Genomic DNA, 21971 nt, shown 5'->3' on the forward strand with positions numbered 1-21971 from the left:
GTCTCTTGAATGTTGCTAATGTGCCTTCTTCGACCCCCTCCTCGGGCAGTGCGTTCCAGGCACCCACCACTCTGTGTGAAAAATTTCCCCTGCACACCTCCCTTAAAACTTTCCCCCTCTCACCTTGAACTTGTGCCCCCTCGTAATTGAGGCTTCCACTCTGCGAAAAAGCCACTATCCACCGTCTATGCCCCTCATAAATTTCATAGAATCATAGAACAGTGCAGAAAGAGGCCCTTCGGCCCATCGAGTCTGCACCGAACACAATCCCACCCAGGCCCTACCCCCATATCCCAACATATTATACCCACTAATCCCTCTAACCTACGCACCCCTATACACTAAGGGGCAATTTTAGCAAGGTCAATCAACCTAACCTGCACATCTTTGGACTGTGGAGGAAACTGGAGTACCCAGAGGAAACCCACGCAGACACGAGGAGAATGTGCAAACTCCACACAGACAGTGACCCGAGCCAGGAATCAAACCCAGGACCCTGGAGCTGTGAAGCAGCAGTGCTAACCACTGTGCCAACCTCTATCAGGTCTCCCCTCAGCCTCCATCTTTCCAGTGAAAACAATCTTAGTTTATTCAACCTCTCCTCAAAGCCAACACCCTCGAGACCAGGCAACATCCTGGTGAACCTTCTTTGCACTCTCGCCAAAGCTTCCACACATCCTCTTGATAATGTGGTGACCAGAACTGCATATAATACTCCAAATGCAGCCGAACCAAGTTTTTATATAGCTGCAACACGAGTTCCCAACTCTTGTACTCAATACCCTGGCTGAAGGTGAGAATGCCATATGCCTTCCTGATCACTTTGGCCTGTGTTGCCATTTCAGGGAACTGTGAGTCTGTACGCCCAGATCCCTCTGTATGTTAACGTTCCTAAGGGTTCTGCCATTTACAGCAGAATTCTGCCATTTCTGTGCCCAGTTCTCCAATCTATCTATATCCTGTTGTATTCTCTGACAATCCCCGGCACTATCAGCAACTCCACCAATCTTCATGTCATCCGCAAACTTACTAATCAGACCACCCACATTTTCCTCCAGATCATTTATATATAGCACAAACCACAGACTTCCAGCACTGATCCCTGAAGAACATCATTAGCTACAGATCTCCATTCTGGAGAAACACCCTTCCACTGCTACTCTGTCATAGGAGAGAGAGTAAAAAGTCTCTCAACACCAGGTTAAAGTCCAACAGGTTTATTTAGTAGCACAAAGCGACAAGCTTTCAGAGCTCCTGAAGGATCAGTGCTGAAAGCTTGCGACTTGTGCTACCAAATAAACCCATTGGACTTTAAACTTGGTGTTGAGAGACTTCTTACTGTGCTTACCCCTGTCCAACGTCAGCAACTCCACTTCTATGACAGAGCCAGTTCTGTATCCATCTAGCCAGCCCCACCCCAAATCCCATGTAATTTTAGTTTTTGTGCCAGTCTGCTATGTAGGACCTTGTCAAACACCTTACTAAAGTCCATATAAACTATATCCACAGCCCTTCCCTCAGCAATTATCTTTGTCACCTCTTCAACAAACTGAATCAAGTTGGTGAGACATGACCTTTCCCATACAAAACCATGCTGTCTATCACTAACTATTCCATTTTCTTCCAAATGTGCAGATATCCTGTCCCTCAGTATCTTCTCCAAAAGCTTCCCCATCACTGACGTCAGGCTCACTGGCCTATGATTTCCTGGATTATCCCTGCTCCCTTTCTTAAACAGAGGAACAACATTGGCTATTCTCCAGTCCTCTAGAACCTCATCTATGGTCAAAGAGGAAGTGAAGATATCTGTTAAGGCCCCAGCTATCTCTCCTCTTGCCTCCCGCAGTAACCTGGGATAAATTCCATGCAGCCACGGGGACTTGTCTACCTTAACGCAATCTAGGATACTCCACACTTCCTCCTTCGAGATATTGACATTCTCTAGAGCGCTCAAGCACCCATCCCTGACCTCAACATCCATGTCTTTCTCCTTGGTGAATACTGATACAAAGTACTCGTTAAGGATCTCACCCATTTCCTGTGGTTCCATGCGTAACCTCCCTTCATTATCCTTGAGTGGGCCTACTCTATAGAAACATAGAAAAATTACAGCACAAACAGGCCCTTCAGCCCACAAGTTGCACCAAACATGTCCCTACCTACTAGGCTTACCTATAACCCTTTAAGTCCCATGTACTCATCCAAAAGTCTCTTAAAAGATCCTACTGAATCCGCCTGTACCACCAACGGCAGCTGATTCCATTCACCCAACTCCCTCTGAGTGAAAAAAAACTTTCCCCTGACATCTCCTCTGTACCTATTCCCCAGCACCTCAAACCTGTGTCCTCTTGTGGCAGACATTTCAGCCCTGGGAAATAGCCTCTGAGAATCCACTTGATCAATACCTCTCAACATCTTATATACGTCTATCAGGTCATCCCTCATCCTTTGTCTCTCTAAGGAGAAAAGACCGAGCTCTCTCAACCTATCTTCATAAGGCATGCCACCCAATCCAGGTAACATCCTTGTAAATCTCCTCTGCACCCTCTCAATAGCTTCCACATCTTTTCTGTAGTGAGGCGACCAGAACTGAGCACAAAGCCTTAAGATTCTCCTTGACCCTGTTTGCTAAAGACATTTCATGGCCCCTTTCTCTTTACTCTTCAAGGGCTCTGTCTGTTTTTAGATGTCTTGACCTGTTGTATGCTTCCTTTTTCATTAGCTTAAAATTTCCCTTGTAATCCATGGTTCCCGAATCCTACTATTTCTATCATTCATTTTTGCGGGGATGTGCCTGTCCTGCACTTCAATCAACCGGCCTTTAAAAGTCTCCCACGTGCCTGATGTGGATTTGCCCTCAAATCGCCGCTCCCAATCCACATTCCCCAGTTTGTGTCTAATTTGGATGTAATTGGCCGAGCTCCATTAAGTATCCACACCCGAGGGCCACGCTTGTCCTTATCCATGACTACCTGAAATCTTATGGAATCATGGTTGCTAAGCAGATCAAATAAGAGACTGCGCACGAGTGAGAGCACGCGAACACTATTGAAAACAAACATCTCAGTGCAGAAAGTGGTGTGGCTGTTCAGAGATATGCAGTAGGTTTTGGGCTGAGATCACTCCACATGTATGCAGACAGAGGGGGATTGGGTGACCGCCAGGCAGTTAAGGAGTACCAAGCAGGTAGTGTAGGAGTCCCCCAAAAGCATCTCATTCTCTAAGTGCTCACGGAGTTGTTTGAGGTGTTGCTTAGGAGATAAACCGTGGATAAAGCGTCCAAAGGCCCCTCCTTGCAACTACTTCAAGTCTGTACTATTATGTGAGAGACCAGTTACCATAAAAATCAATGTTTTTATCTTCAAAAGGGAGCACTTTCACAGAAAATATTCATAATGTCTTTCCTTTTGTGAAAGATCACAATTGACACATTTGTGAAATCAGGGATCATAAAATCCTACAGTGCAGAAGGAGGCCATTCAGCCCATCAAGTCTGCACCAATCACAATCCCACCCATGCCCCATCCCCACAACCCCATGTATCCACCCTAGCTAGTCCCCGCCTGATATTAAGGGACAATTTAGCACGGCCAACCAACCTAATCAGCACAACATTGGACTGTGAGAGGGAACCGGAGCACCCAGAGGAAACCCATGCAGATGATGTGGGGAGAATGTGCAAACTCCACACAGACAGACAGTGATCCAAGCCAGGAATCGAACCCAGGTCCCTGGTGATGTGAGGCAGCAGTGCTAACCACTGTGCCACATCCATAATTTACTGATTTCACAAATATATCTTTGGGATTGAAAGGAATTACAAAATGAATATTTTCAATCAGAAAACAAAATACTGCAGATACTGGGAGTATGAAGCAAAAACAAAAAACAGAAAATGCTGGATAAACTCAGCAGGTCCGGCAGCATCTGTGCAGAGATGTTTCAAGTCTAACCTTTGCTATTTTTAATGCGCCAACACACTGGCTTGCCGTACGCGCAGAGATGTGGGAGCTGGGATTTTACTGCCTTTGTTGCATTGTAACTGGACAAAATTCCTTGTCAGTGTCCATCAGTGGAAATTTACTGGAACAAGAGAAACCAAGATTGCTGAAAATGCCATTGAAAGTTGAGATTAGGAGCTGAGCACTGCAATAGAAGGGCTTGCATCGGCAGCACCACAAGTGCTTCACTGATAAATGCAAGATCGACGGGGCTAACAAGCTGGAAAGGGAAATACATACCAATGGACGGATGCATCATTTGACAATATCTCACATGAAACTACGTTAATCTATAGACATTTGTATTTTTCTCTGTAATTGGAAGTGGCATGCCATCTGACATCCATTCCATGGACCTGCTTCAATCCCGCACCTTTAGGTCACTATCTGCACATACAAATGAGTCGACCAGACTGAGCTTGAGAACTAGCGAGTTCGTCATAGAAGTGAAAACACTGATTTTTTTGTTAACCAATCGGAATGTCTGTCAGAGTCATTTACTTTTTCTTTCTGTTGTGCTGCCTCCCCAATCCGATTTCCACATTATTCTTCAAATTGATTTTCTCCTATTTTCATGCAGTCGAAACAGCTGCAGAACCGGAGCAGACAGAGGGGAACAGTGAAGCCACCACAAGGTGCGACTGCTTTGCTCCAAGATGCCAGACACCAAGGACTTACTTACAAAGTATTCCCATCTTCTTCCAGTGCCTTCTCTGCAAAAAAGACAAGAAGATCGCAGAGACACGCAGCTGAAAGAGATGAAAACAGGGGCTGATACAATGCAAGACCACAGCAGCGTGCAAGTTGCTCCTTGCGGCAGGGACCCGCAGAGATGAAGCAATCTTGTTGCACGTTTGTGAACAAGACCTTTGTGCTCTTGAAGCAAGATATTGCCTCAGCTGTTATCAGAGATCTATCAAAAGCAGCTAGAAGGCCCTACAGAAAGCAATCTCCACCAGACAGGATATCAGCATTTCTGTGACGTGATTACAGAGGGAAGAATTATAAGGTTCTTAAAATGAGTAAACGGAACCGTATAAGTAATGCAACCTGGGGAAAGAGGGTATCAAAACTTCCTCATAGAAGACCCATAATCTCAAACAAAGAATGACAAAATCTCAGCAGCAAGAGCAATCTTGTGGCAGACCAAGTTGGCTGGGGACAGAGATTTACCATCAGGAACTAGTGCAAGTGAGACCGATACAGACACGATCATCAACCTGGATCCTGGAGACACAGCGGGGAGTAGCAGACTCAGATTGCTGACCCTTACACAGGGATCATGCAACAGTGACACTGCGGCAATCGATTCAAAAACAGTCTCGTCAGTCCTCCACTTACATGGCCAGTTCAGGACTGAGGCGAGGAGAAATTTCTTCACCCAAAGGGTGGCGAATGTGCAGAATTCACTACCACAGAAAGTAGTTGAGACCGAAACGTTGTGTGATTTCAAGAAGAAATCAGATGTAGCTCTTGGGGCTAAAGGGATCGAAGGATACAGGGGAAGTGGGGGGGGAAGGAAGGAAGGAAATCAGGATTTTGAATATGATCAGCAATTATCATAATGAATGGTGGAGCAACCTTGAAGAGCTGAATTGCCTCCTCCTGCTTCCAGTTTCTATGTAAGACAGCTGCTACAAGCAGAAATATCTGGTCACAGAATGTCAACGAGATCTCACACTCACTTGGTTGGACAAGAGAGAATGGCGAAAAGGATGTAACGAACATTATGGACACATTCATAATATCACTAATCCTTTTGATCCTTCCTTGGAGGCAGACCAGTTGCATTCACATCAGGCCAAGTTGCTCCAACACCTGTAATCAAGGACCTTACAGAGACCAAGGGAATGGGAGAGGAAGCATTTCTGACTTCTCAAATCAGAAGCGACCACAGCACCATGCTGGCAACTTTCAAGACTCTGTCATACAGAGCATGCCAACCACCAGTCTGCAATACGTGTCTTCAAAACATGCCAGAAATCCCATCTTCAAAGGGCCATGAAAGCAAACCGGAAAGTTATGCACTGGTCGACGCAACATTGAGGGCCGAAGGACCTGTACTGTGCTGTAATGTTCTATGGATGACACTTTCTCCAACACCAGCAAGCGTCACAGAGTTTGCACATTGTTCATGCAAAAAGACAGGGTATGCACAAGGACGGTGCTCTCAGTGCTGAGCACTGCTGCCTCAGCGCCAGGGACTCAGGTTCGATTCCCAGCTTGGGTCATTGTGCAGACTCTGCACAGACATTCTTCCCGTGTCTGCGTGGATTTCCTCCGGGTGCTCCAGTTTCCTCCCACAGTCTGAAAAACATCTGGTTCGGTGCATTGACCCAGACAGGCGCCAGAGTGTGGCACCTAGGGGATTTTCACAGCAACTTCATTACAGTGTTAACGTAAGCCTTACTTGTGACTAATAAATAAAACTTCCTTGTGCCAACATCAATCTATGTGCAGACTGAGGAAATGCTGCATATTTGCCTGACAATTCCATGGACTTAAACCAACTTGGCAAGGGAATGGAAACCAGGATGTAGCTCAAGATAAACAAGGTGCACCAAGGATTGGGAGAGACAGATTGCACAAAAGTAAAAACTAAAGGAAGGTATTCAGTAGGATCGGGCTACCAGCGACTGCGATAAGGTCTAACTTAGTTTTACTATGGATAGTAAACGTGCAGAGGAGGTTTACAAGAATGTGACCAGGGCTGGAGAACTAACTACGAGGAGAGATTGGAGAGGTTGAAGTTATTTCCCTTGGAACAGAGAAGACAGATATACAAAATGATGAGGGGAAGAGATAGAGTGGACGGGATAAAATTGCTTCCCTTGGCGGAGAATTCTAGAATCAGGGACATAGATTCAAGATACATGGCAGTAGATGTACACGGGATATGAGGAAATTTTTTTTTTTTTTTACAGAGGATGGTGGTGTCTGGAATTCACTGCCCGAATTGGTGGTGGAGGCAGAGACCCTAAATTCACATAAAAGGTACCTGGATCTACACGTTAAGTGCTGTAAGCTACAAGGCTATGAGTTGGGTGCAGGAAGGTGTCCTCAGTCTGGCATGGACAAGATGGGCTGAAAGGCCTTCTCCTGTGCTGTAACTTTCCAATACTTGGAAATAAGGTTGATGGGTTTCGGCCACAAATCGGCATTTGGGAAGAGGATGTTGTGGTGTCCATCGGGAAATATTTCGAGAACACTGATTGCAGTACAGGGTTTAGGTTAGCTACGAAAAAGGACAAGAAACAAACCAGAGTAAATGCTAAATTGCGGAAGTGCTAATTTCATTGAGACACAAGATCTGTGCCAGGTAAGTTGTAATCAAAGATGGGCAGGCAAAACTGTGACCAAATAATGGGCTGCCTTTAAAGAGATGTACAATTGAGGTACGTTCCCACGAAAGGCAAAAAGGGAGGACAACCAACAGCACAGCTCCCTGGAGTATGAAGCAGAAAATAGGTGAGACCCAGACCCAACATAAAAACAGGAAGTGAAAAAGGAAATGATAGGCAAAGAGAGAGTAGGAGCAGAGACTAGCAGTCAACATGAAAGGAGTGAGCCAATAAGGATTTAAAAAAAAGGGACCGTACATGCACCAGAGCCTGGCTGAGATATTAAAGGAGTACTTTTCAGTCTCGACCAAGCAAGATAAATTGATAGAGAGGATAAAATAAACGATAAGGCTAGCTGGGCCAGATAGGTTGCATCCGAAGATGTTAAGGAAAGATGAAAGTTGCAGACACATAGGCCATAATCTTTCAGTTCTCCTCAGATAAAGGGGTAGTGTGAGAGCACTGCAGAACTGCAAACGTTACAATTCTGTTCAAAGGGTGCAAGGATAAGCCCAGTAACTGCAGGTCAATCAGTTTAATCTTAGTGGTAGGAAACCTTTTAGAAATGATAACAAAATCAAGTCACTTTGAACAGGTAAAGATTAATTAATTAGAGAACACCAGCATGGATTTGTTAACAACAAATGGGGTTCAACTAATTGGATCGAGATTGTTGGCAAGGTGTATATGCACTTTGCGTTTGACAAGTTACCAAATGATTATCTTCACTGATAAGTCTAGGTCCATGGTACAATGTTGACCAAGTGATAGGAAACAAATAGGAATATTGTGGGTCAACCTGCAGCACGTGGACTGCAGCGATTCAAGAGGCAGCTCACCACCACCTTCTCAAGGGCAACAAATACTGGCCAGCCAGCAACACCCATGTCCCACGCATTAATTTTAAAAAATTAGGTAACTGTTAGGGAGGGTTTAAGCTAATGTGGCAAGGGGGTGGGAACCGATGCAGGAAGTCAGTGGGAAGTAAAGCAGCGACAGAAACAAAAGGCAGTAAGGGGAAAAGTGAAAGGCAGAGAAACCAAAGACAAAAATCAATAAGGGCCACAGTACAGAAACTGTGGAGAACTCTGACTGGGTCCAGTGAAGCTTGGAGAAATAAAACAAAGGGAGATGTACAGAACATGACAGGACAAATGGTCTGAGGGGTGTTTGCTTTAATGCAAACAGTATGACAGGTAAGGCGGATGAACTTAAAGCTTGAATTACTACACAAAACTATGATGTTGTGGCAATTATGGAGATTTGGATGAAAGGACAGGACTGGCAGCTTAGCATTCCAGGATTTAGATGCTTCAGATGAGACAGAGAAGGTGACAAGACAGGTGGGGATGTTGCTTTACCGATTAGGGAGAATATCACAGCTAAACAGAGGGAGAACACCTTGGTAGGATCATGCAGTGAGGCCATAAGCGCAAAACTCAAGAACAGGAGTGGTGCAATCACTCTGTTGGGGTTGTACTACAAGTACTGTGCATCAGCATTCACAAAGGAGAAGGATGTGGTGGATGGTGAGTGTAGAAACGAGGATGGTGACATTTTAGGACATGTTGAGATAAAAAGGGAGGCAAGATTGGAGGTTTTGAAAAACATTAAGGTGAACAAGTCCCCAAGGCCAGATAGGATCTATCCCAGTACGCTGAGAAGGGCAAGGGAAGACACTGCTGAGGCTTTTGCTAAAATCTTTATATCCTCTTTAGCCACAGGCAAGGTTTCAGAGGATCAGAGTATAGCTAATATTGCTCCTCTGTTTAAGGGCAGAAGAGACAATCCAGGAAATTATAGGCCTGTGAGTCTTAGATCAGTGGCGGGGAAATTATGAGGAAAATGTAGGTGGTCTGATTAGTAAACTGGCAGGTGACACAAAAATTGGAGTAGCGGATAGTGAGGAGGATTGTCAGAGGATACAGCAGGATATAAAATCGGCTAGAGACTTGAGGCCGAACAATGGCAAATGGAATTTAACCTGGACAAACGTAATGCGATTTGGAAGGTCTAGATTTAGACCGATTAAGAGTATAGAGATACAGAGGGACCTGGGAGTGCGGGTGCACAACTCTCTGAAGGTGTCGACACAGGTAGAGAAGGTTGTGAAGAAAGCTTATGGAATGCTAGCCTTTATAGGAAGGGGTATAGAGTATAAGAGCTGCCGTCTAATGCTTCAGTTGTATAGAACGTTGGTTAGACTGCATTTGGAGTACTGCGTCCAGTTCTGGTCACCTTACTACTGGAAGGACGTGGAGACTCTGGAAAGGGTGCAGAGGAGGTTTACCAGGATGTTGCCTGGCATGGAAGGACTGAGTTACGAGGAAAGGTTGGAGAAACTGGGGCTCTTCTCCTTAGAAAGACGGAGATTAAGGGGTGATATGATAGAGGTCTATAAAATACTGATGGGAGTAGATAGAGTAAACAGCGGTAGGCTTTTCCCTAGATTGGGAACAATTACGAGAGGTCACGATCTAAGGGTGAGGGGGGAGAGGTATAATTTGGATACGAGAGGAAGGTTTTTCACACAGAGGGCCGTGGGGGTATGGAACGCGCTACCGAGTAGGGTGGTGGAGGCAGGCACGTTGGACTTGTTTAAGGTTTACTTAGACGGATACATGAGCAAAGCAAGGATGGAGGGTTATAGTAGAGGGTATTAAATCGGGTCAGAGCCTCGGGGACGACACCGGAAATGTAGTTTTATATGTTAAGGTATTGTCTTTTTATTCCGCAGGTGTCGGTCCACCTTGTTGTCAAACGAGGGGCATGCACACGGTGGGTCGTGCGTGGGCTGCTCTTGGAGGTTCTGGGAGTGGCCTAGTACTTCGTGTCGTTGTGTGTGCTTAAAACTGGACCAGCAGACAGGCACCACAACAGCTCAGTGACTAGCACTGCTAGCTGTGCAGATACATGGATTTGGGCCTGTGTCTGTGGGAGTTTGCGCATTCTCCCTGTGGTTGCGTGGGTTTCCTCCGGGCGCTCTGGTTTCCTCCCACACCCCAAAGATGTGCTCTTAGGCTGACTGGTGGAACAAATTGACACTATTCTCCCCTGAATCTGGCTACATTAGGGGTTCCACTCACATACACACAGGGTGGGGTAGGTGTAGGGTGATGCAGCGGCGCGGGCTTGTTGGGCCGAAGGACCTGTTTCCCGTGCTGGGATGTTCTTTGTCTACTGCAGAAGCAAAGTATACTGTAAATAGTAGACCCTTAGAAATATTAGCATACAGAGGGATCTAAGTGTGTAGATCCACAGTTCCTTGAAGGGAGCAATTCAGGTGGACAAAGTAGTCAAGAAGGCACATGGCATGCTGGCCTTCATAGGTTGTGGCGTTGAGTATAGGGATTGGAAAATCACGTTGCAGCTGTGTAAGACTTCGGCTAGGTTATATTTTGTTACAATTCTGGTTGCCACACTACCAGAAGGATATTGATGCATTGGAAAGGGTGTGGAAGGACGTTGCCTGGTTTGGAGGACACGGACTGTGAAGTGACGTTGAACAAACTTGGATTGTTTTCATTAAAGCACTGGGGGATGAGGGGAGGGCCTGATAAAGGTTTACAAGATTATGACAGGCTTGGATAGAGTGGATAGTCAGGGTCTTTTCCCACAGTCCAAGGGTCAATTACTTGGGGGTATAGGTTGAGAGTGAGAGGGGGAAAATTTCAAAGAGATGCAAGAGGCAGGTTTTTCAGAGGGCGGTGAATGACTGCAACATGCTGCCGGAGGTGGTGGAAGCAGATTCTATAACAACGTTCAAGACGCATTTGGATAGATACGTGAATAGGCAGGGAACAGAGCGATATGGACCACAGAGAGGCAAGAAAATATCGAATTAGAGAGAGGCATATTTCGGCAGAGACTTGGTGGGCCGAAGGGCCTGCTCCTATGCTGTATCGTTCTTTAGGTTGATTAACCAACCTAAATTGCCCCTTAGTGTCAAAGGTAAATATGTGGGGTTACAGGAATATGGCCCGGGTGGGATTTTGTCAATGCAGGGTCAATGGGCCAAATGGCCTCACTCTGCACTGTAGGGATTTTATGATTCTATGTGGTGAACAGTTGTTTTTCAGAATGAAGCTAGGTATACAACAGGGACTCACCAACACCACGGTACAAAGATAACTGTTTTCTTGGGCATGTATTAATGACCTTGGCTTTGGCATGCACGTCACTAAGTTGCTCTTGCAGAGAGTCAGCAGGAACATGACCAGCTGAATGGCCTCATTGTGTGCTGTAACCATTCTACAATGCCATCTAAAAAAGGTACAAGCCAGGAGTGTGATGGAATACTCTCCACTTATCTGGATAAGTACAACCCCAACGACACTCAGAAAGCTAGATATAGAATATATTCCCAAGTCAGGATAATGTGTGGCTTGGAGGGGAACTTCCAGATGGTGACATCCGCATGAATCTGCTGCCCTTAGCCTACAAGGTGGTAGAGGCTGTGGGTTTGGAAGGTGAAGAACAGTGCCTAACACAAACTTTTCAAGTGCTGAAAAGGATCGGACAAGTCTGGAAATCTTGTAGGGATGGCTTCCATCCACTGCTGATGCATATATAGTCAATCACACTCGGAGTGTTGTCATCTGGAGACTTCCATTTCTTCTGGTGGATGTCCTCAACTTTGGAGGATGGCATTGCTTCTGGAGAAGGCTACCATCAAATGCACTTGTTGACCAATGGGGCCCAATCAGCCATATACATTGAAGAAACCAAAGTTGTGTCAAACAGCTTCTAGCTTGCCCTTTCCAACAGATTCAAAGGATTATGGAGGTCAGATAAGATCTTGGGAAATCTTCAAAAGAGAGACTAAGATGAGTGCAGGGGTCACCACTGGACAGATGGAGCCAATGTGAAAGTTGATGAAGAAAGCTGGCGGGTGCCAGGAAAAGAACGTCGAGCAAAGACAAGACGCACAAAAGTCCGGATAAAGCCATGAAGATGAGCTGTAGGAGAGATAAACAAGGATGGACAGAGTTAAAAGGCAGGGAAGCACATGCAGCTGCAAGTTGGAATGACTCTAAGATGCTGTACAGGGTCACACAGGAACTGACTGGCGCAAGAAGCAACACCACTGTACCAACCGAGGGCAAGGATGGCAGGATGCCACTGACAGACCAGGAACAGAAGGGCAAGGTTGGTGGAGCACTTCAGAAGATCCTCGACCAGCTGAACTCGAGGATCGCAGTTCTGTGTTAAGAGTTCAATGACGGCACTGCACCTCAGCAACTGAATAACTTCAACCTGAGAGAAAGTAGACCAGAGGCCCAAAGAGCAGCAAGGCATCTGGGATAGCAGAGTTATTGAAACTCAGCAAGAATACCATCGCAGCAGAGCTCATGGACCTTTTCAACAAGATCCAGGCTGCAAAGGGCATCCTGGATGACCAGGGGCAGGGGGGAGTCTTCAAGCTGCCAAAGGGAAGGAACCTCAGTGACTTCAACAACTAAAATGGGGCATAACACTGCCGTCAGTACCTGGTAAGGTCTTCAGCATAGTGCCACTCAACAGAAGTAGTCGGTACCCTTCACAATAAACAGGCTGTGAGCAGAGCTTTACACATAAACATTAGACAGCAGTGCTCAACAGTATCAGAAATGACGTATTAACTTCATCGATTGCAAGGCCTTTGAGCACATCCATCAGTCGTGTCTCTGGTACGTTGCAAGACAGTGTGGCATTGCAGAGCAGTGTACATCCTCAGATGCTGCGTCAAAGCCAGCACGTGTCCATGGACTCTCAACATCACAGCTCTAGAACAAGACTGAATACTCAGCACATTCCTTTTCCTCCTGGTTATGGATCTTATCGTGAGGAAGGTGATGATGGGCGCAAACTTTGCCAATCACTGGCTGATGGACCATGATTTTGTAGCTGACATTGCCTTGCTGACCAATAATCGCACACATTCTAAACGTCTACCAACATCGAAAGCAACAGTGCCCAGGTTGGTCTACACGTCAGCTGCAAATAGATCAAGACAGTGATAATCAGGCAAGAACCCCCGGCACCACTGGCAACAGGACTCAGAGGAGATGGACCATTTCTCCTACCGAGGAAACAATGGGAGGGTGATGTACAGATTGGCGTCCACACATGAATGGACAAAGCAGCATTGATCTTCTAACGGCACCACAAACATTCAATACCATCAACATGGCCACGAAGCTGCAGTGCAGCAGTAACCAACTACAACCTATGTCAGCAAGTCATGAGGAGGGCAGCAAAGGCATCAGATAAGTTTGATTCTCTCACGTTGCTCAATGTGTGGTGTGAATGATACTTGCCACCTCAATTTTGAATAGTGTGCAGCTCTTGCTGCGCTTGGACATGGACTATAATACCTGAGGAGCTCAAATGGTGCTGAACATTACAGCGAACATCCCCATTTGTGACTTGATGGGGGGCAGGCCATTGACGAAGTAGCTGAAGATGGCTGGGCTCAGAACTCTACCCTGACGAGCTCCTGTAACGATGACCCTGGACTGGCGCAGCTGATAAGCCCTTCCATCATTTTACTTTTGATCAAGAGTTTGCCAATGGTTTGCCTACTACCATAGCCTCCAATGGCAGTGTGTTCCAGGCACCTACCACCCTCTGTGTAAAATAAACTCTCCCCGTGCATCTCCCCAAAATTTACCATCTCTCACCTTAAACCCTCTTGTCGTCAATCCTTCTATCCTGCGAAGAAGCCTCTGACTATCCACCCTATCTATGCTTCTAATAACTTTGTAGACTCTTGTCAGGAGTGGGCAATAAAGAGTCAACCGCATCACTGGTGGTCGCATGTAGGACAGGCTAAGGAAAGCAGATTTCCTTCTCAAAATTGCATCAGTGAAGTGAACAAGATGGGTTTTTACAATGATGATAACTGAGATAGCTTTTAATTCCAGATTTATCATTCAAATTCCACCAACTGGCATTAGTTTAGGCCTCGAGATTACTAATAAGAAACATAAGAACATAAGAAATAGGAGCAGGAGTAGGCCATCCAGCCCTTCGAGCCTGCCCCGCCATTCAACAAGGTCATGGCTGATCTGTCGCCGCTCAGTTCCACTTTCCCACCCTCTCCCCATAACCCTTAATCCCCTCTCTTATCAAAAACCCATCAACCCGCGTCTTAAAAATATTTAGCGAGGCAGCCTCCACCACTTCAACGGGCAGAGAATTCCAGAGATTCACCACCCTTTGAGTGAAGAAGTTCCTCCTCAACTCCGTTCTAAACCGCCCCCCTTTTATCTTGAGGCTGTGCCCCCTAGTCCTACTGTCTTTTTTGAGCGGGAAGAGTCTCTCCACCTCTATCCTATCCATCCCATTCATCATCTTATACGTCTCAATGAGATCTCCCCTCATTCTTCTAAACTCTAACGAGTACAAGCCCAGTTTATTCAGCCTCTCCTCATAGCTCAACCCCCTCAACTCCAGTATCAGCCTAGTAAACCTCCTCTGCACTCCCTCCAAGGCCAAAATATCTTTGCGCAGGTCCAATGACATTACCACAATGAATAGCCTGGATAACCAGTAACCCGAAGGCAAAATACTTTTTTAAAAGTTTGGAACGTGAACTTTGCTTCTCTGTGCCCAGAAGTTGTCTTACCTGCTGCATATTTCCTGCCTTTTTTCCTAGAATCATACAGCACGGAAGCATCGTGCAAACCAGTCTCCCATCCACTGACTCTGTCTACACTTCCCGCTGCCTCAACAAAACAGCAGCATAATTAAGGACGCCACGCATCCCAGACATACTTGCTTTCGCCTTCTTCCGTCGGGAAAAAGGTACAAAAGTCTGAAATCACGTACCAACCGACTCAAGAACAGCTTCTTCCCTGCTGCCATCAGACTTTTGAATGGACCTACTTTGCATTAAGTTGATCTTTCTCTACATAGAACATAGAACATTACAGCGCAGAACAGGCCCTTCGGCCCACGATGTTGCACCGACCAGTTAAAAAAAAACAATGACCCACTAATCTAAACCAATCCCTTTTCGTCCATAAACCTATCCACGGATCTCTTAAACGCCCCCAAACTAGGCGCATTTACAACCGCAGCAGGCAGGGCATTCCGATCCCTCACCACTCTCTGGGTAAAGAACCTACCCCTGACATCCGTCCTATAACTACCCCCCCTTAATTTAAAGCCATGCCCCCTCGTGCTAGCTTTCTCCATCCGAGGAAAAAGGCTATCACTGTCCACCTTATCTAAACCTCTAATCATCTTATATGTCTCAATAAGATCCCCTCTTAGCCGCCTTCTTTCTAGCGAAAACAACCCCAAATCCTTCAGTCTCTCCTCATAGGACCTCCCCTCCACACCAGGTAGTGTTACAGTCATCGTAGCGATGACTGTAACACTACATTCTGCACTCGTTTCCTTCTCTACGAACGGTATGTTTTGTCTGTGTAGCGCACAAGAGACAATACTTTTCACTGTACACCAATACACGTGACAATAATAAATCAAATCAAAGAGGAGGACCTTTGGCCCATCAAGTCCACACTGATACATTAGAAACATCCGAACTCCCACCTAATCCCATCTGCCAGCACTTGGCCCATAGCCCTGAATGTTATAACGTGCCAAGTGCTTATCCAGGGACTTCATAGAACCTACTTGGAGACCAAACTGTGCAGCTTACACGGGTGGAGAAACTGGGTGATGGTGAAACTGCTTTTTAAGAACACTTGTATTGTTTTGAGAAGCAAGGAAGAAAGCACATGGGCAAAGTGTCAATAAAAGACACCGTATCCACTGGCCCAGCATGGCTCTGAGAACAAGACACATGATAAAACAAGGTAAGTGAAGCTGGAGAGTTAGGCTAACAACATTTTTTTTGGGGAGGGGGGGGATGCTGGTAGAGTTTGGAATGATTAAATAAAATATAAAGCAGATTGTTTCTGCTGGAATAGATGCTGAAGAGTAACTCAGGCCTGTGGAAGGTGTGAACGGCTCAGCTCCATCTTCCTCTCTCTCTCACACACACACTCAGAAGCTGCAGTTAAAGCAATGCTGCACTTTGAGGTGGGATGCTTCTCCCTCCTCCCTGTTCCCCAGGCCTCACATTCCGGCCTGATGCTGAACAAAGTGGCCCGGGAGCTGAGGCCTCAGCACCTCCCCCCCCCCCCCCCCAAACCACACACACACACACACACACACACACAGCCTGAGCTCCCGTTTCCCCCACAAGCCGCCCTCTTCCCCAGTCACTCACCGAGACCCCGGCTCCTCACAGCATCCACTCCGCAGCAGCCTTCAGGCGGCAACTTTTAACCAAACACCGACCGCAGCGCGCAAAAAAAAAACCAGAATCCACCGACAGCACGCCGGGAAATACCGCATCTGTCCCACAGCTGGAGCTGAGGCCAGCGCCGCCATGACACTTACTGGCAAATGCCCCCCTCACCATCTTAATTAATGGCGCTAACCACTCTCCCCCGCCCGCCATCTTCATTACTGGCAACGGCCTCTCGCACCAACCGCTCTTCCCGCCATCTTTAGTGCTGGCAATTGCCGCCCGCGCGCCCGTCATCTTTGTGACTGGCACCAGCCGCTCTCGCCCGCCATCTTTATTGCTGGCAACTGCCCCTTCAACATCTTGAGCAATGCCACCAACCGTTCTCTCCCGCCATCTTTATCGAATCGGCAACTGCCGCTCGGGCCAACTGCTCGCCCTCCCGCCATCTTTATTACTGGCACTTACAGCCCACAACCAACTGCTCTCTTACCCCCACCATCTCTGTTGCTGGCAAATTCCAGTGCACCAGTTGTGCTCTCTGCAGAACTCTCTATCCAGTCTCATTCATTTTCGTCTGACAGTATTAAATATGTTTTTATTTTCTCAAGAATGACTACACTACTACATTTTATAAGACACTTTGATGATGGTTCATTCAGTGCTACTCGAGCTCCCCTCAGTTTCCTCCTCTGAAGTTATACTGAAATAGCCCCACAGTTTGCTGACAATTCAAACACAATCCTAATTTAGAGCTGATCATCTGGAATGAGACTGAACTGGCAACTCTATGGTGTACTTCTTCCATCTACAAACTCTAATCCCTGTGTCTATGAGTTTATTGGAAGCAGATAGTCTGGAGAGATTGAAGAGTTTCTTTGAACAGAATCCAGTGTTGCTGCTTGCAGTGTGACTGTCTCTGGTGGCTCGCTCATACATTACAGCAAGAACACACTGAGGAGCTGTGGAACTATAGAATCCCTACAGTGCAGGAGACCGACCATTCAGCCCATCCAGTCTACACCGACCACAATCCCACCCAGGCCCTATCCCTGTAACCCCAAGTATTTACCCTGATGGTATCAGGGGAATTAAGGGACAATTTAACATGGCCAATCCCCCAAACTACACACCTTTGGACACTAAGGGGTAATTTAGCATGGCCAATCCCCCAAACTACACACCTTTGGACACTAAGGGGTAATTTAGCATGGCCAATCCACCCTAACCTACACATCTTTGGACACTAAGGGACAATTTACCATGGCCAATCCACCTAACCTACACATCTTTGGACACTAAGGGACAGTTTAGCATGGCCAATCCACCCTAACCTGCACATCTTTGGACACTAAGGGACAATTTAACATGGCCAATCCCCCCTAACCTGCACATCTTTGGACACTAAGGGGCAATTTAGCATGGCCAATCCCCCCTAACCTACACATCTTTGGACACTAAGGGGCAATTTAGCATGGCCAATCCACCCCAACCTACACATCTTTGGACACTAAGAGACAATTTAGCATGGCCAATCCCCCAACCTGCACATCTTTGGACACTAAGGGACAATTTAGCATGGCCAATCCACCCTAACCTACACATCTTTGGACACTAAGGGACAGTTTAGCATGGCCAATCCACCCTAACCTACACATCTTTGGACACTAAGGGACAATTTAGCATGGCCAATCCACCCCAACCTACACATCTTTGGACACTAAGAGACAATTTAGCATGGCCAATCCACCCCAACCTACACATCTTTGGACACTAAGGGACAATTTAGCATGGCCAATCCACCCTAACCTACACATCTTTGGACACTAAGGGGCAATTTAGCATGGCCAATCCCCCCTAACCTACACGTCTTTGGACACTAAGGGGTAATTTAGCATGGCCAATCCACCTAACCTGCACATCTTTGGACACTAAGGGGCAATTTAGCATGGCCAATCCACCCCAACCTACACATCTTTGGACACTAAGAGACAATTTAGCATGGCCAATCCCCCAACCTGCACATCTTTGGACACTAAGGGACAATTTAGCATGGTCAATCCACCCTAACCTACACATCTTTGGACACTAAGGGACAATTTAGCATGGCCAATCCACCTAACCTACACATCTTTGGACACTAAGGGACAATTTAGCATGGCCAATCCCACAAACTACACACCTTTGGACACTAAGGGGCAATTTAACATGGCCAATCCACCCTAACCTACACACCTTTGGACACTAAGGGGCAATTTAACATGGCCATTCTACATAACCTGCACATCTTTGGAGTGTGGGAGGAAACTGGAGCACCTGGAGGAAACCCATGCAGACACAGGGAGAATGTGCAAACTCCACCCAGACCGCCGAGGTTGGAATTGAACCCAGGATCGTGGTGTTGTGAGGCAGCAGTGCTAACCACTGTGCCACCATGCCACACCTGACCATGACGCATCCCTGCTCTGTGAAACTGGTTACTGCAAAATATCAGACATCTCACCTTGGACACAAAAGCATCACTGCCATCAGGAAGTATGTAAGTCTCACAACACCAGGTTAAAGTCCAACAGGTTTATTTGATAGTAAACCCACAAGCTTTCGGAAACGCTGTTCCTTCATCAGGTGTGTGGAAGGGCATATAAAGACACACACAGTTTACAGAATACTGATTAGAATGCGAGTCCCCACAGATAATCTGCTATTCAAGTCTTAAACGTGGAGACAATGTGAGTGGAGAGAGCATTAAGCACAGGTTAAAGAGATGTGTATTGTCTCCAGACAGGACAGTAAGTGAGGTTTTGCAAACCCAGGCAAGTCATGGGGGTTACAGATAGTGCGACATGAACCCAAGATCCTGGGTGAGGCCGTCCTCATGTGTGTGGAACTTGGCTATCAGTCTCTGCTCAGCAACTCTGCGCTGTCATATGTCGTGAAGGCCACCTTGGAGAACGTTCACCCGAAGATCAGAGGCTGAATGCCCGTGACCACTGAAGTGTTCGCCAACAGGAAGGGAACAGTCTTGCCTGGTGATTGTCGAGCGGTGTTCATTCATCCGTTGTCGTAGCGTCTGCATGGTCCCCCCAATGGGACCCCCTTGTATGAGGGGGTTGGACTATGAAGAGAGACTAAATAGACTGGGTCTGTACTCGTTGGAGTTTAGAAGGATGAGGGGGGATCTTATAGAGACGTATAAGATAATGAAGGGGATGGATAGGGTAGAGGGAGAGAGATTCTTCCCACTTAGAAAGGACAGCAGGACTAGAGGGCACAGCCTCAAGATAAGGGGGGGACACAGTTTAGATCAGAGTTGAGGAGGAACTTCTTCACTCAAAGGGTGGTGAATCTCTGGAATTCTCTGCCCGTTGAAGTGGTGGAGGCTGCCTCGCTAAATATATTTAAGTCACGGGTAGATAGGTTTCTGATAGACAGGGGAATTAAGGGGAGAAAGCGGGAATGTGGAACTGATCCACTTCAGATCAGCCATGATCTTATTGAATGGCGGGGCAGGCTCGAAGGGCTAGATGGCCGACTCCTGCTCCTATTTCTTATGTTCTTATGACAATGTGAGTGGAGAGAGCATTAGGTTAAAGAGATGTGTATTGTCTCCAGACAGTACAGTAAGTGAGATTTTTTACAAGCCATGGGGGTTAGAGATAGTGCGACATGAACCCCGGATGGTCTGACAGGGCCACCTACCACTCACTCTTCAGTTTTCATAATGACCTTTCTCCTATTAACACATTATTTATGCCTCCACTCTATTTAACCTTTATGCCACGATCTGTACCCTGTTCAGTCCTGAACGCGACCATGAACACGCCATGTCCATGACAGCTTGGTCAATCGCTCCTTAGTTCAGACTTATCCCTGACCTTCTATTCTGCTCCAACCCCACCCAATCTCCAACCGTATCCCTATTTACATCCCACCTAGTTACAGGAAGGATGTAAATAAGGCTGAAAGAGTGCAGAGAAGGTTCACAAGGATGTTGTCGGGACTTGAGAAACTGAGTTGCAGAGAAAGATTGAACAGGTTAGGACTTTATTCCCTGGAGTGTAGAAGAATGAGGGGAGATTTGATAGAGGTGCATAAGGTGAGATCAGTATAGATAGAGTGAATGCAAGCAGGCTTTTTCCACTGAGGCTAGGGGAGAAAAAAACCAGAGGGCATGGGTTAAGGGTGAAAGGGGAAAAGTTTAAAGGGAATATTAGGGGGGGATTCTTCACACAGAGAGTGGTGGCAGTGTGGAATGAGCTGCCGGATAAATGCGGGGTCACTTTTAACATTTAAGAAAAGCTTGGACAGGTTCATGGATGAGAGGGGTGTGGAGGGATATGGTCCAAGTGCAGGTCAGTGGGACGAGGCAGAAAAATGGTTTGGCACAGACAAGAAGGGCCAAAAGGCCTGTTTCTGAGCTGTAATTTTCTATATCATCCATCAGATTTCGACCTCATTTCAGCTCTCTTTACAGTCACTGCCAGATCTGCAGACTTTATCCAGCATTTTCTGTTTTCAATTCAGATTTCCAGCATCTGCAGTATTATCCTTGTATCTCAGAATCATAGAACCCCTACAGTGCAGAAAGAGGCCATTCAGCCCATCGAGCCTGCACCGACCATAATCCCACCCAGGCCCTAATCCCGTAACCCCATGCATTTACCCAGCTAATCCCCCTGACGCTAGGGTTCATTTCGCACGGCCAATCAACCTAACCCGCGCATCTTTGGACCGTGGGAGGAAACCGGAGCACCCGGAGGAAACCCACGCAGACACGGGGAGAACGTGCAAACTCCACACCGACAGTGACCCGAGGCTAGAATTGAACCTGGGTCCCTGGCGCTGTGAGTAGTGCTAACCACCGTGCCTTCAGGTGGAAATGAGTGGAAATTTTTCTGCAAGGAGCGAGCTGGATGCAGAAATTGAAGTTGGTGAATTCAGTGGATCGATTTTACCAGGATGTTGCCTGGTATGGAAGGACTGGGTTATGAGGAAAGGTTGAGCAAATTGGGGCTCTTTTCCCTTGAAAGATGGCGACTGAGGGGGGATCTAATAGAGGTATATAAGATTATGAAGGGTATAGATAAACAGTGGTAAGCTTTCTCCTAGGTTGGAAACGCACATTACGAGGGGCTTAAGGTGAGGGGGGAGAAGTATAACATGGATATTAGAGGGAGGTTTTTCACACAGAGGGTAGTGGGGGTATGGAATGCTCTGCCAAGTAAGGTGGTGGAGGCAGGCACGCTGGAGTTGTTTAAGAGTAACTTAGACAGACACATGAGTGAGTTGGAGATGGGAGGATATAGGAGATTGTTTTAAACAAGGTTCATTAGCATTGGGGCGTACCTGGTAATGTATAAGGATGTGGATAATACAAATGTTTTT

The 21971-nt window shown here is 46.6% G+C and overlaps 1 protein-coding gene across 3 annotated transcripts in view; it reads right to left on the minus strand.

Moving 5' to 3' along the window:
• Window positions 1-16680, minus strand: part of LOC145361953 (zinc finger protein 148-like) — a 146079-nt gene extending 129399 nt beyond the window's left edge. For 2 of the 3 annotated variants that reach the window (XM_080217953.1, XM_080217950.1), the window contains exon 1: window positions 16566-16680. The gene's annotated coding sequence lies outside the window, so the exon portion shown is untranslated. Of the gene's footprint in view, window positions 1-11451; window positions 11500-16565 lie in introns of those variants that run through there. The other variant, XM_080217952.1, reaches the window with a different exon arrangement.
• Window positions 16681-21971: the final 5291 nt, after the last annotated feature.

The sequence above is a fragment of the Carcharhinus amblyrhynchos genome, chromosome X (genome assembly GCF_965287045.1).
Source record: "Carcharhinus amblyrhynchos chromosome X, sCarAmb.v2.hapA, whole genome shotgun sequence".
NCBI lineage: Eukaryota > Metazoa > Chordata > Chondrichthyes > Carcharhiniformes > Carcharhinidae > Carcharhinus > Carcharhinus amblyrhynchos.